The 15,169-nt window shown below is 43.1% G+C and overlaps 1 protein-coding gene across 1 annotated transcript in view; it reads left to right on the top strand.

The window, feature by feature from the left end:
* The window catches only part of LOC146203254 (E3 ubiquitin-protein ligase MARCHF6), a 139,566-nt gene that overhangs the window by 68,515 nt on the left and 55,882 nt on the right, over positions 1-15,169 (top strand). The window lies entirely within an intron of this gene.

Raw genomic sequence — 15,169 nt, 5'->3', positions numbered from 1 at the left:
CCAGACCAAAAGGCTGCCTACGACAACACCCCAGGTGTTCCCCTCGTCATGAGGTTCTGCAGTATCCTCGCACCGCTCTAGTGCTGCCAGTAAGTGTACAAGGCTGTGCATGAGGAAAGTGATCGCAGGAAGGCCACTAGGAGAAGCACCACTTGTTGCAGGGGTCCACCACAGCGTTCTCTGTATTGAATGCTCTGCTTAACAGGAGTTCAGTGAGCGCAAATGAAAGTAATATGCTTTTGCATGGGATCTTCAAGGGGATGTGTTTGCTGTTGATGATAACCGGGTTATTTGGCATACCTGGATTTGATATAGATCTGGGTTTGACTTTGTTGACCATGGACACTGCAGCATTCTTAAGAGGGAAGTTCATACTGGTTAAAAACCTTCTTTTGGATTACACTACTGAAGAGCATCAACTACTGAAGAGGCAAAAAAAGTTACCCTAAAGAAAATGTGAGACCCGTCAAATGTGCTTCAGAGGACCATACAGTGCTTTTCAGATTGAGAGCCTCTTTTCATGCATGAACAGTGTTGTGCTCGGTTAGCTGAAATAAAAAGGAACTAAAGTGCTTCAAGTCAAAGTACTTTTGTGCATCCATTCCATGTCATAGGCACATGTCATGGGGCACTACTGTGCATTGCTGTCATTGTGGCATTTTCCTTTGAACAGAGAAAGGGAAGCTTTGCACCATGAGCTTTCATCTCAGCATTTCACGCGCATTAATTCTGCTACTTGCTATGATCGGCAGCCACATATTGCTGTTCTGCACCATTTCTGGCCACAGAAATTCAAAACTGAGGCTGGTATCAGAATAGGCCGAAGGGAGGTTACGAGCTCTTTAGTCATAGCGGCTGGAAGGCTCTCCCATAGAGCCAAACGGGTTGGTCACGATTTACTGTATTTACGGAAATGCAACATGACCGCAATTGTAATGCGAGAGATTACTTCAACGGCTTGAAGCAAGAAAAGGAAAACTAATGTAATGCGCTAAACAAAATTCAATACACAAATTTAATGTCAGGAATGAGACCGTAATATATTGAAAGCTGGGTAGAAATTGTATGAACATAAAAAAAAATGGCATTCTTTTGTCTCATCTTTATGGAAAAGCAAGGTGAGGTCGCCTCACCTTGCTTTGACCATGTGCTTTGTCATAAAAATGAAATTGCTCCCATTTACTCAACCATGGAGTGGGTAATCACTCCGAAAGTTGGCGACCACTCTTAGCAGCATTTACGTAAGTAGTTGTATTACGCACTTAGGTGTCGAAATATTGTGTGGCACTATGCAAATTTGTTGTTTTTGAAAACTCCGTCAGATGCCAATTGCGAAGAGCAGTGGCAGTAAATTTTCACTTGCAGTACCAGTGCCAAGCTTTGCATGCACCCGAAGCAGGCTTTTGCTGTTCAGTTGTGACTCACTGTTGATGTCCAGGGTATTTGTGAATGCTAATGGAATCAAGCTAAGGCCTTTAAGTCTCTCATATTTCACCGTGCTTTCGTCTGCGTGAAGTATTGAATTCGCACTGGATGTGCAAGTGTAGCCTTGTTTGTTAACCCTTTAACTGCTGCCACTCCCGAGACATCTCAGGAGACCACACATGCACACTCCTTGTCACTTACGAGTATACGCGTGTTGCCTCTATACTTCACTCCCTACCACTGCCGTACTACTCGCATAAAAATAATCATGTGGACATGTCGCGCTGTCTGTGGAGAAGCCACATAAATGCAGAAAACATGCAGGGTGAATTTGAAACAGCATATGGAGCGGATGTGTCTCCATCTGCTTCATCACCGTCATCAACACTGCGCCGCTTTATTGTCAGCAGTGCAGCCATGGCAAGGCAGCGTGCCACATGCATCCATGGTTTGATGGGCAAAGAAAATGAGAAACTGCCGATTAATTCTGACTCAGATTAAAGTGACAGCGGTGAAGCAGCTGAGCAGCGAAGACAGCGAAGTAGTGATCCTGCCACCTATGAATATGGGCTACAATAGGAAACCCGCCGTGCGTAATAAATATATTTAATAAACATGTCCTGCAGAGCATTGTGGTGCATTACAAGTGTATAATTTCCACCTAACATGTTATAAAAAAAATTCCAGCCGGCATGCAAAAAAAACCAGTAAGGAGTGTTCAGCAGTCCCCCAAAAAATTGGCAGTGAAAGGGTTAAGAGTTTCACACTGCTTTGCCACTGCCCCGATATATGATGTGCCATACCAGGCACATTAGTTGAATGTTGGTGTTTTAGAAGTTCTGTTGGTTAACCTATGCAGAATTCCAACTTGGTTGTTATTTTTATTTATTCATTTATTCATTTTTTTTAAGCTCATGTTGTGTTGGATTTTTGATGCATAGGCAACTAAGGGGGCTTTCATCATTATCTTGAAGTTGGTGGCCAATCTATGTGATGCATTAATCAGTATGAGCGTTAACAGGGCTTTTGTACCTGCATAATATTAATTTATAACATAGAGGTGATTTATTGCATCTGTTTTTAAAGAAACTCGCATAACGTTAAGTAAATATGGTACCATCACAGTGCAGTAAACACAAGAACAGAGGTAGGAATGGCCAATGCAGGCATTGAATATCGAACAAGCTCTATTTATTTGTTCAAACCTCAAAAACCATCAGAGAACGTAGTAAAGTTACACCTTTCACACAGATAAGAAAAATAAACGGTCTATCCGACGTAAAAGAACCCAGAATTGCACATGTATATTTGTTTAAGGATAAAATGCGCGTGAAAGATCACACCCACTATGGCTTACATAGTGGGTGTGATCTTGTGTTCTCTTGGAGTGGAAGGCTGAGAAAGACGCCATAAAAGATTTGCCCTTTTCCAACATTTTATTGAACTGCGAGGAATGCAGTGCAGGTGTGTCTCGGAGCTTGACCACAAAATTGTCTTGTACAGGCCAGAAAGACCAGACCTGGCATGAGCTAATCAAATCTTTTTATAATTGACAAGCCTGGAGGTTTGAGTTACCATGCTGTCAGTGGCACTGTTGGCAAAACAGATGGCTTTTGATTCTGTTTTGTATAAGGTGATTATTTTTTTTTTCCTGCTTTCTATATGCGCAAAGCTAACGCGGTTTCAACCAAGCTGAGCTGAGAGTTAGTCCCAGTATCGTCTCTTCTTTCCTGTGTACTTGGGATTAAATAGCTGTTGAAAGGAAGCCTGGAAGGCTTCATAGCCTTGGAATTGGCAGTTCAGAACTTGCAGTTTAGCAGAATGATGTGCTGCCCGTGGCACCTAAATTTTCTCAGGATTGCTTGAAACATGGATTAGGAATGATTGTCAAGCCATTGCCAATAGCTTATTTGCCCTGATGCTCTTCTGGTTGAACATATCAGTGTGCCTAACCTTTCATTAAGTCATGAGAGTGCAGACCTTACATGTCTCTTACCTATTTCATTTGTAACCCACACTTTAATTCTTTTACATGTTGGCATCAATCCAGATTTTATTGCACTCATAGAAACATGCCTTGGTGTTGACTGTGCCTAGGTTTTCAGTAGGTTTTGCAGTACTGGTGAGATTCAAAAAAGTGTAGTCTCCAGTAAATATTCCCAGCCTGCAGTCTTGTGTGTATTTGACCTTGCATGTTGCCTGCTGCATGTGCTTTACATGAAAAGGTAACTTATAAAAGATGTCATAAAATGGTTCTGGTCGGGTTTTTGTGTGTGCACTGATGCTTGCATACTACATTGGAGCACAGAATTTCATGAGGGCCACATGCACACATTATTGTTCTTCAGGTGTGGATGACTGCATGCCTTGTGGCTAGTACAGTACAGTAGGATCACCCTGTTACATTGTTCATGAGGCCATGGAAAAATATATGACAGCCGGGAAACAAAGTGGCCAGGAAGTGTGTGTGAAAAAAAACAAAGTATGTCGTTGCTTGCTGCTGTTGTTTTTCTTCTGCTTCTAGTAAGTGGAACATGCTTCTTTGAAATTTGGAAGACCTCGTGGTAGTCACAATCATTTACATTCACAGATCATCCCTTAACGCCCTGCGATGGCTGTAGGTCTGCCCGTGCAGCTGTTTGTGAAAAGGAGGCAGTAGCAAAGAGGGTAGGCATGCAGAGTGGGCTAGTCACGGGCACAAGTACATGCTTCTGCGCTATTTTCGTGGCAGCTATTGTAATCCTACACAATTCTTGTCTGTTGGAACCTGTTACATTTGTAAGCTATTGGTGACAGAGGAAACGTGACTGACGGAGGCGCTTTGGAGCCAATCTGTGCAACTGCAGCTCGTGCAATGCTGCCCACATGGCATTTACCATGGCATAGTTATGTTGTTGTGCCTTTGATTGTTCATGCTTGTGCCACAGAGGTAATGGACTGCATTAACAGCTTCGACAACATTCACGGCGCCCATAAGTGTGCTGGGCGTTAGCTTGGGTTCAACGGGCCGGAAGCTGCGGAACACTTTGGTGGCCATGCACTGATGAAGTTCTGCTTCGGCCCTGTCGCCGTTCTGTGCATGCTGAACGTAGGTTGTCAAAATGCTGGCACAGTGTGAAGAAACACTATTGCGAAGTGACATTCACAGTGTATGTGGAAAAGTTGCTGCATTTGTAGCGAACAGCTGAGCTTGTATTGCATGGTTTTCAATGGGAGCTGGGATGGGACCTACTCACAAAGATGTTGCAGCTAGTAAAATATAGAATCTGGGAACATAACAGTGGAGTTGTGTTGTACTACTGCTGTGAAAAAAGGAAAGTAATCATCCTAGTGTTGTTTATACCTGTTGCCGGGATTTACCTCTCTAAGGGCAAGATGAAAGTCCAGAGACAGTCTACTTGAATGTATGTGCCTATGAAAGTAGCGAGGGGCTACCCTTTTGTAGTGCCAGATGGGAAAGAAATGTAAAGGCATGCATAAGACGAAGGTTGTAAAAAATTGAGGACCTTTATGGCTTGGCACCAATATTTGAAAACTGTTGGGAAATTAGTAACCTTCACTTGCCATTGCCACTGAAGGTTGCTGTATTAAGAGGTCATGCTCCTTGCTGTTTTTTTTTTTTCAAAGGATGTCATATGTGTGCTTATGATTATTTTACATTGAACAATTCTTAGAAAGGATGAATAACCATGCTATGATATATTCTGTGCCATACAGCAGGCATCTGATCGATTTTCTTCGTGCATGATATGAAGTTTTTATTTGTTCCCCACGTAGGGGCAATGTCATTCTTTATTGGGATTGTAGGAAGGGAGCAAATATAATTGAAATATACAGCAGGCCTAATAGAATAGGAAAAACCTGAGGTAATCAATAGATATGGGGTGTAAAAGTGCAGTATTGATTAGGATTGACAGACATCTTAGGGGTGCAGCTCTCTGCTTGTAAGTGTTTGTCAAAACTGCAGTACAGGTAGCAAACCACAGAAGTAGTAACCAACATAATTCATAGAAGGCGAAAGCAAGTGCAAGTTAGGTAGGGTCATCACTGTGCCATACGTAAGGGTATGCCATGCTAGCATAAGAAGTTATCCATAGGTAAACTGCCAGTTCACGCAGATATGTACAGTCAGGGACGAAAGTTTGCGGGATGCAAATTAGTGGAAAAATATTTATTTTGGACTGGGCAGACATAGTGAATGAAATGTGCTGAATCACAAGAGGACACGCACGCCTCATTCAGAGAAAGAAACATCACAAGAAAAACTAGCAAGGCAGTGAACAAATTTTTTTTCCACAAATCTGCATCCCACAATCTTTTGTCCCTGACTGTACATCCTATAATTGAAAGAAAAGAGGAGTGCCCAAACCAGCTAGTAGTCCGAAAATTAGTGTTGTGTGAATATTCAAATTTTGAGTACGGATCCAATGTTTGTTATTCTATTCATATTTGAAAAACTGATATCTGGAATTTCCTAAGTAGTGTCCGAAAATTGCCAAATACACCGAAACATACAGAAGTCGCCACACTTTCACTGCACTGCATTGCTTCAGTGCAATGCTTGACCAAATTATGTGTGCTGTGAAGCATCCTCAAAACATAACAGGGCCGTTTTGTGAAGAGGGGGACCTTCCTTTTTGTGAAGTGTGGCCTTCCCGATGGTGTGCGCAAAACAAAGCGCCTAACGAAACTGGGAGAAAACATCATTCTTACTTCAGTTTCATCTCAAATGCAGATATCTATCATACAGGCGTTATCAGATAAAATTACTGTGATGCAAGCAGTTTTCTGCAGTTTTTTCAGGCCCATTAAAAAATTTGAGCTTTCAGATAGTTGGGCCATTTTTTTTGCCATCTTGCTGTATTTAGCAGCAATATGGCAGCTCCACTCAGTTTTATGCAGGTCCTTCTTGTACAGCAACCTAGTATACAGAATTCTGTATATAATTTATACTGGATTTTTCAGTAGAGCATACACTTCTGTGCAGTTCTAGCTTAGTTCAGAATTCACATTAGACATAGTTACAAATAAAATTTTGAACATTGTTTGGTATTTAAAATTTTTTTTTTCTTTGGTCAGATATTTTATATTTGGAGGCATTTTATCCCATATTCATATTCGATTCCTATTCAGAAAACATATTTTCCCACACCCCCATTTAAAATGTATCATTTGTGTTATGTCCTTTTTTGTATGCTTGTGTATGGAATGTTCGTATCATGTTTGTCTTTGAAATGTACCTTTCCTGTTTTGTTCCAGTGATGTATAAGTTGACAAATTTCATACTGCAGTGTGAATTTTAAGTATGTTTTTGTTGTGGGAGTACATAGAGTACGGTGAGGCTTTAAAGAAAGTGCAAAGTAATGTGCCTCTGCCCGGGAGTACAGTCAAACCTCCATATAGTACACTGATACTGCAAATTATTCGCTATTAGCAGTTTTCATGAAATCGAAGTCCCGTTACGTTGATGCCATGAACTAGTCTTAGAAGGATCAGCATGCGGAAGCACAGCATCGCTTCATTGTGCAAGTTGTTGGTGCACACAGGCAGACATTGGAGTTTTACTTAAAAAATGCATATTGTGATATTGCACTCAGAGAAAAATCTGCAGGCGGAAATTCTTGTACAATATTTATGATGATTGTACTGGTGTTAATAAAACCGCTTATCTAAAGCAATTGCAATGTAGAATCGGCAATGCGAAAAATAAAGATGCAGTATACTGTACTAATAGGCGACTTCAATGCCAAGGTAGGGAAAAAGCAGGCAGGAGACCAGGCAGTAGGTGACTATGGCATCGGCTCTAGGAATAACAGGGGGGGAGTTACTAGTTGAGTTTGCAGAGCGCAATAACTTAAGAATCATGAATACCTTCTTCAGCAAACGGAAGAACCGGAAATGGACATGTAAAAGTCCTAACGGGGAGACTAAAAATGAAATTGACTTCATAATGTGTTCAACCCCTGCCATTGTGCAAGATGTAGAGGTAATAGGGAAAGTGCGATGCAGTGACCACAGGATGGTGAGGTCCCGAATTAGCCTAAATCTGAAGAAGGAACGCAACAGATTAGTAAGAAAGAAACACATCAACGAATTAGCGGTGAGAGGGAGGGCAGAAGAATTCAGGATCTCGCTACAGAATAGATATTCAGCTCTAACCGAGGATGGCGACATTACCCTAGAAGCAATGAACAATAATTTCAGAGATATCGTTACTGAGTGTGCGGTAGAAGTAGGTGGTAGGATAGTTAGAGAGGATACCGGTAAGCTGTCTAAAGAGACGAAAGATTTGATTTAGAAACGCCAGAGTATGAAAGCTTCCAATCGAACAGACCAGATCAAATTGGCCGAGATATCAAAGCTAATCAATAAGCGCAAGGTGGCTGATATAAGGAAGTATAACATGGAGAAAATTGAACATGCTGTAAAGAACGGGGGAAGCCTTAAAGCGGTAAAGAAGAAATTGGGCATAGGCAAAAACCAGATGTATGCGATAAGGGACAAGGCGGGCAACGTCATCACGAACATGGACAATATAGTCAAAGTAGCCGAGGAGTTCTATACAGATCTCTACAGCAGCCAAAGTAGTCAGGATCGTAACGAGATTGGTGGCAGGGAAAAACAGTCAGACGTTCCACCAGTGACGAAGGACAAGGTCAAGAAAGCATTAGAAACTATGAAAAGGGGGAAATCAGCTGGAGAGGATCAGATAACTACATATTTGCTAAAGGACGGGGGGGATATCGTGCTAGAGAAACTGGCCACCCTGTATACGCAGTGCCTGGTGTCATCGACGGTACCGGAACCATGGAAGAATGCAAACATTATCCTCATTCATAAGAAAGGGGACTCTAAGGACCCTAAAATTACACACCAATCAGCTTACTGTCTGTTACGTATAAGGCATTTACTAAGGTAATCGCTAATAGAATCGGGACAACCTTAGACTGCAATCAAGCAAATGATCAAGCAGGTTTTCGGAAATGGTACTCTACTATCGATCATATCCATACCATCAATCAGGTGATAGAAAAATGCTCGGAATATAATCAGCCTTTATACATAGCATTCATTGATTACGAAAAAGCATTTGACTCAGTTGAAACATCGGCGGTGATGCAGGCATTGCGAAATCAGGGGGTAGACGAGCCATACGTGAAAGTGCTGGAAGATATATATAGTGGCTGCACAGCAACCATAGTTCTGTATAAAGAAAGTAACAAAATTTCCATAAAGAAAGGTGTTAGGCAAGGAGACACAATCTCCCCAGTACTATTCACAGCTTGCTTAGAGGAGGTATTCAGAGACTTGGAATGGGAGTAGTTAGGGATAAGGGTAGATGGAGAATACCTCAGTAATCTGCGATTTGCTAATGACATTGCCTTGCTAAGCAACTCGGGGGATGAACTGCAAATAATGATTGATGACCTAGACAGGAAAAGTAGAAAGGTAGGCTTGAAAATCAATATGCAGAAGACTAAGGTAATGTTCAACAGCCTCGGGAAGGAACAGCAGTTTACATTAGGTAGCGAAGTACTGGAAGTAGTAGGCGATTATGTCTACTTAGGACAGGTGGTAACCGCAGATCCGGACCATGAAAAGGAAATAACAAGAAGAATAAGATTGGGATGGAGCGCATTTGGCAAGCACTCGCAGATTATGACTAGCAGCTTACCGGTATCGCTCAAGAGGAAAGTATACAACAGTTGCATCTTACCTGTACTCACCTATGGGGCTGAAACGTGAAGGCTAACCAAGAGAGTTCTACTTAAGTTGAGGACAACCCAGAGGGCTATGGAACGAAAAATGGTAGGGGTAACATTAAGAGAGAGGAAGCGTGCAGTGTGGGTCAGAGAAATAACTCAAGTTACCGACATTCTAGTGGAAATTAAGAAGAAATGGGCATGGGCAGGACATGTATTGCGATGAGAGGATAACCGATGGTTGCTTAGGGTAACAAACTGGATTCCAAGAGAAGGAAAGCATAGCAGGGGCGGCAGAAAGTTAGGTGGGTGGATGAGGTTAAGAAGTTCGCGGGGGTCAAGTGGATGCAGCTAGCACAGAACCGGGTTAAGTGGAGAAATATGGGAGAGGCCTTCGCCCTGCAGTGGGTATAGTCAGGCTGATGATGATGATGATTGGAGACACAAGACAACACTGAAAAAATGTTATCAATGCTACATTAATGTATTTAACTACTTTTTTTCCTAATACTGTTCTTGACTGCAACAATCTTTCAAATTATGTGATTTGTGCACCCGTTTTTCAAACAGCTGTTAACACGATAATGGGATGCATTTTTCTTTTCCCTGGTCAACATTTTCTATTATTGTCATTATTAGTAATGTACCAAAGTAAAGCATGTTACCATTGTCCTAGCAAGTGGTTAGTTCATTTACATATTGTGTTTCCTTGCCGATGCGGTCCCAATATATGATTTGTAACATAGTATGTGTTAATATGTTATGTGTTATTAAAGGATAACCGATGGTCGCTGAGGGTAACAAACTGGATTCCAAGGGAAGGAAAGCGTAGCAGGGGGCGGCAGAAAGTTAGGTGGGCAGATGAGATTAAGAAGTTCGCAGGGGTCAAGTGGATGCAGCTAGCACAGAACCGGGTTAAATAGAGAAATATGGGAGAGGCCTTCGCCCTGCAGTGGGTATAATCAGGCTGATGATGATGATGATGTGTTAATCCCCCTACAATAATGCTATGCTTCATGGGCACTGCAGGTACTTGTAATAAATAATCAGTAAAACTTAGCATATATGAGTATGGGTGGCGCAGGTGGTTTTGTGCATAAATGTGCCTGTAATAGCAGGTCTTATTATATATGTATGGTGCATTTGTATGGTGACTTGTTACTCACGGAAAAGTGGGGGAGGGTGAAGGGGTGATGTATTGATTTTCTCGAGTTCTGTTTTGCTGTAATCCTTTTTGCACTTTGTTGTTGCCCCATGCCTTCATTGTGATAACTGGAAACATGCACCCAGATGGCTGGGTGGTAAGCTTCAAATTAGGTCGGACAAAAAAATTTTGTCAAAGTTGTCCGATATGCATTAGGTGCCCTTCATCTTTTTCTTACATGCAAACAGAGTGCAAGGCCACGGTTGCTCCAAGAAAATGTTGCGCAGGGGGGTCGCATGTTGTTCATGCTTCTCACCTGTATACACCGTTAATTATGTGTATTCATATTTCAAGTAGCATGTGGTCGTTGAAGTTTGAGCGCAAAAAGATAAAAAAAAAAAATTTGTTTAGGAGTTGAAGCTTTTGTGACAATGAAAATGTTTCATTTTCTGTCCAAGCCACGATAGTTGTTCAGTCTTGGGTACCTGTATGGTACCAGAGTTCTTCAATATCGTTTTATGGTCGTGAAACTTTTCCATCATTCTATGGAAGAGCTTGGTACGCTGCCCGGAGCAGCCGCAGGGCGGTGCTGGTATCATCAGTTGAGGTGCATGTCTGTGGGTGGTGGTGCATGTGTTTGGGCTACCTAAATGCGCGGAAAGCGATGTACTGAGGGGTGTGGTTGTAGCCTTTTCATTTTTGCAGCGGTTTAATTGGCGCAGTGTCAAAGTATCCATATGCGCTTGTTTTCGTAAAGCCGTTGCGTTCTGTGAATGATTCCGTCCGCTTGTTGTGCAATGGACTGTCTCTACGACTCTAGGACCTACGACGGAAAGGTCTCACTTTTTTGTTTCTCATTCGATGCCGACAGAAGTGGAAACGCGCTATCCGCTGAAAAGAAGTTGTTTTGACATCTGATTTGATTCCCCAAGCGTGCGTGTTCCTGAGAAATATTTTGGCACTATGGACATCATTTGGTACAGTAAGTTGCAGTATATCGGAAAGATGCGTATCTTCCAAGAGCTGCCCAAACTGAAGACTGCAGCTATTGCGAAGATATTCGAAGGGCCCCCATAGTGTTTAACGATGATGACACCACTTCCACGGCCATCTACAAAATGGCGGCATATTTCATTTTTTCTGAAATGTCTCCTGCATTTTTTTTACTTTTGCAAAATAAAGGTCTTGGGAACAATGGTGCATATTAAATGCTTACCCATCGGAGGCAGAATGATCTACAGCTTATGTTTGTTTGTTCAGTTTTGTAAATAGGCTCAGAGCCCGAAGGCATTGCAGAGGGAAGTGGAAGGAAATAAATTGCATAACAGCGCACATATTCCACCACCACCGAAAGTGGCAGGCATTCAGTTGTTCAAATACCGCCAGGCACTTCGCTACTACCGGTGCCGCTGCATGTGCGTTTCTTTGTGGGGGCTAGTAAGGCCAATAAAGTGTTTCCCTTGGAAACTATTCACTGTTTTCCTCACTTCGGATCAGTCGTCACCGCGATGTGAGGGTATGTGAATGCATTGTTAATTTTGTACGAGGCACTCGACTTTTTATTTTGCGTATGTACGCAGCCGATGACAGTGGTGGCTAAGTAGAAAAAAACAATTTACATTACCATGGTGAACACCGCAGTACGGTGTTGTAACGTGTACCGAATCACGTAATTCAGAACGGCGTTGTTTGATTGGGGTCTGAGAATTTGGCGTATGGGGTTCACACTATGCACAGCTGGCGGGGAAGGCGAGATCCCGTGCCAACTACATGCATACGTTACTCGTACGTGACACGTGTCCCCAACTCGTAGCGCAGAGTGGCGACCACGGCAGGTCCGGACGTAATAGGCAATGACTGAGCACGCTTGGTAACAGTTTATTTACCCTAACGTAAGGCAAAACACACACTGCAGAAGAATGTTCTATTCGATAAAATAGAGTTCGGGTGGCTCACCAGGTTGTCATAGTCCATGGCCGGGCTGGGAAGGTCAGGGTAGACTTTCGAGGGTCTCCGGGTGCAGGCGAGGCAAAAGTGGCTTTGCCATCGCGAGCACCCCGGATTTATTCCTCTCGGTATTGCATACCGAGAAGTCATCAGTTGCTTCTCGGGACGAGATAACAAGAAGCAAGTAGTTCCTCTTCGCGTTTGGAATGCACCCTTTCCCAGGTGGCCAGCACAATGCCGTGATGTCGCAGCATTGTATGAGGAGCGAGGGAGATGCTAAGTGCCTTCTCCCCCTCCCTCTCCTGGCGAGCGTGCGTCGTCTCGTTACTCTGCCACGCTCTTTGCTGGTTAGGAAAGAGAGTGGTACATACGTGTATCCTCACAGATAATAACGGCATTTTCACTTCACAAATAGTGAAATCATGCCGCCAAAGAGGTAAAAATGTGCCCACTAAAATGCAGGATAATAAACAAAAAATTAAGTGAAAATGCTATCTGCAGTGCAAGTATCGTAAGAAAGTTCGAATGTACTGTGCCTACTAAAATCAGCGCCTGAATGCCGCACAGAGCAAGCAACCAATAGGATATTTTTGCGTGTTCATGGGCTACAGTCTAAGACGCTTGGTTATGAACCACTTAGTGAAACCCCGATCCAGCCAGTGGTAGTGTGCTGCAAGGTGAAGCGACATACTGTTAAACCTGTACTCACGTAGGTCGACCACATGAACAAGCCGGGCGAGCAAACCAAGTGCAGTATGAATCCAGTGAGTGCTGTCTGCTAACAGTGCCCTTGCCTTACAGTTCACAGCACTGAGGTGACTTATATGTTGTAGGCTAATCAGCACACCACACTCTTCGGCAATTTTTTAGTGTCCTATTATAATAAAGACAGATCTCTGCGTAGAAGCCAGATAAATGACAAGGAGCAAGCTATGGATATGCATGCAGTGCCTTCTTCATATAAATGCCAAGTTGACTACGATTACATATATTATGGTGAGGCTACCCCCTCAAAAAAAACATAAAATAATGTGCCTCTGCCCGTGCCACTAGGTATAAGTAGATACATGACTTTAGCTTATTTTGCGCAAATTTATAAAAGCAGGATATATCGACACGAGCATGAAAGGAATTTAGCATGTAGCCGCACCGTACGCCACCGGCGCTGCCGACTGCTCGTGGCCTCTCGATTGGCGGCAGCGCCCCTCGCGGTTGCTTTTGTCTACGAACCAAACTTCGGCGGGAGTTTCATGATCATTAAAGCATTGGAGTACTCTGACAGTACTAAATGCAAAAAACTGTGTTTTAAGGTGAAAGCCTTTAATGCCTCATCATTGTCAACAGAAGGTTGCGGGCAGACGGTTGTCGGCAGAGGTGTCACGCTTTCGAGAGCGAGAGTTAAAAATAAATTAATAAACCTTGTCTCCTCCAAGAATTGAATCTCCATCCCTTGGATCTCCAGCCCAGTGCTTTACCAACTGCGCCACGCCCGGATTGTGAAACGCACTTCATAATTTCCATTGTCTGCAGTGAGGATGATAGCCGGATTTTGCGAGTGACAGATACTGCGCCTTACCTTTCCTGTAAACAAATTATAGAATGCCGGTGAACTTTGATGCGTTCAATGAAATGCTGGTTGTGTTCGACAAGGGGTGCGCGATGTACAGTCATGACAGGTCATGACGTCACCAGGCGATTCATGCATATATACGAAGCTGACCTCACCGGGCGTTCAATCCCGATGTCTATGCAGCGTCTTTCATTTGCCACCTTCCTCGAACGCCGCACCACACAGCAAACAGAAGCAGACCTTGATGCCTAGGGAGGGTTAGTACAGCAGGCATCAGCGGCGTTTGAAATTGGTTTACAGGATAGAAAAGGTGCAGTATCTGTCACAATTCTCCGCGGACACACATACCACGCCGTAAAGAAAGGGAGGAAGGTGGGAGTGAAAGAAGAGAGGGAGATATAGGTGCCGTAGTTGGAGGGCTACTATCTACCGCACTATAATGGCTTTTGCCTCATCGCATTTTAGTGATCCAAAGTGCCCTCTAGAATTTCTTTTTTTGATTTGGTCATTCACCCGTTCAGTAATTCACCGTGAAACGCCAATGATACTGACCTTAAGTTCTCCAAAAGTGTGTGTCCATAACCTACCGCACCGGACTTACACCAGCCGTTTTTTGTACATCAGACAGCGATTTCTTCCTTCTGTGTAGTCCTTTATATTGTTGAGCAACGAATGACTGACCCACATGTGGTTGCTTTATCAACAAACAAGTGTGAGTTAATCGTGCAATTCTAAAACAAATGTGAATCTACAGAGGCTGTGCCCAGAAGCTTTCGTCCGTAGCAGTGCTGTATATTGCAGACATCAAACTTGTTCTTAGTATTTTTGACATACACATGCAGATATTATCCTGTGTACTCAATGCCATTGGTCATAAAATTGGTACTTTGAAGCAATCAACACTAAGCATTACCTGCTTTGGAGGGCTGGTGGCAGGCTTCGCCACGCTACACAAATGACTGGTGACGATGCAACAAGGATTTGTGTGATAGTTCCTGCCTTCTCTCACACTTGGCAACAGCGCCACAGAAGCAGTAGTGGCTGTGGAGAGTTGGTGGGTAAATGGCACATTATTGCGCCTGTTTGCACCCGTTGGTAACACACTGAAAACATTGTCATGAACAGCTGTAGCCTTGCAGTGACCATCCTGCGATCATGTTGACTGTTACGGAGGTAATGAAAATCATGATAGCTTACATTTTGTCATAACATTTTTTGCGTGATGCTGCTGTAGTGCAGGGATGCCACCTTGATGACTCTTGGCTGTTTCTATGCTGTGGGTGGATGCAAACCTAATTGGCGTCGGCACTTTTTTTTTTTTTTTTCGCGGCCTCTGGAGCTGCCTTCACAATGATGCTAAAACATAGGAAAAAGCTCTCC

The sequence above is a fragment of the Amblyomma maculatum genome, chromosome 1 (assembly GCF_055883805.1).
Source record: "Amblyomma maculatum isolate TAMU_Amacu chromosome 1, ASM5588380v1, whole genome shotgun sequence".
NCBI classification, from domain to species: Eukaryota; Metazoa; Arthropoda; class Arachnida; order Ixodida; family Ixodidae; genus Amblyomma; species Amblyomma maculatum.
This window is presented reverse-complemented; position numbering and strand designations above follow the sequence as displayed.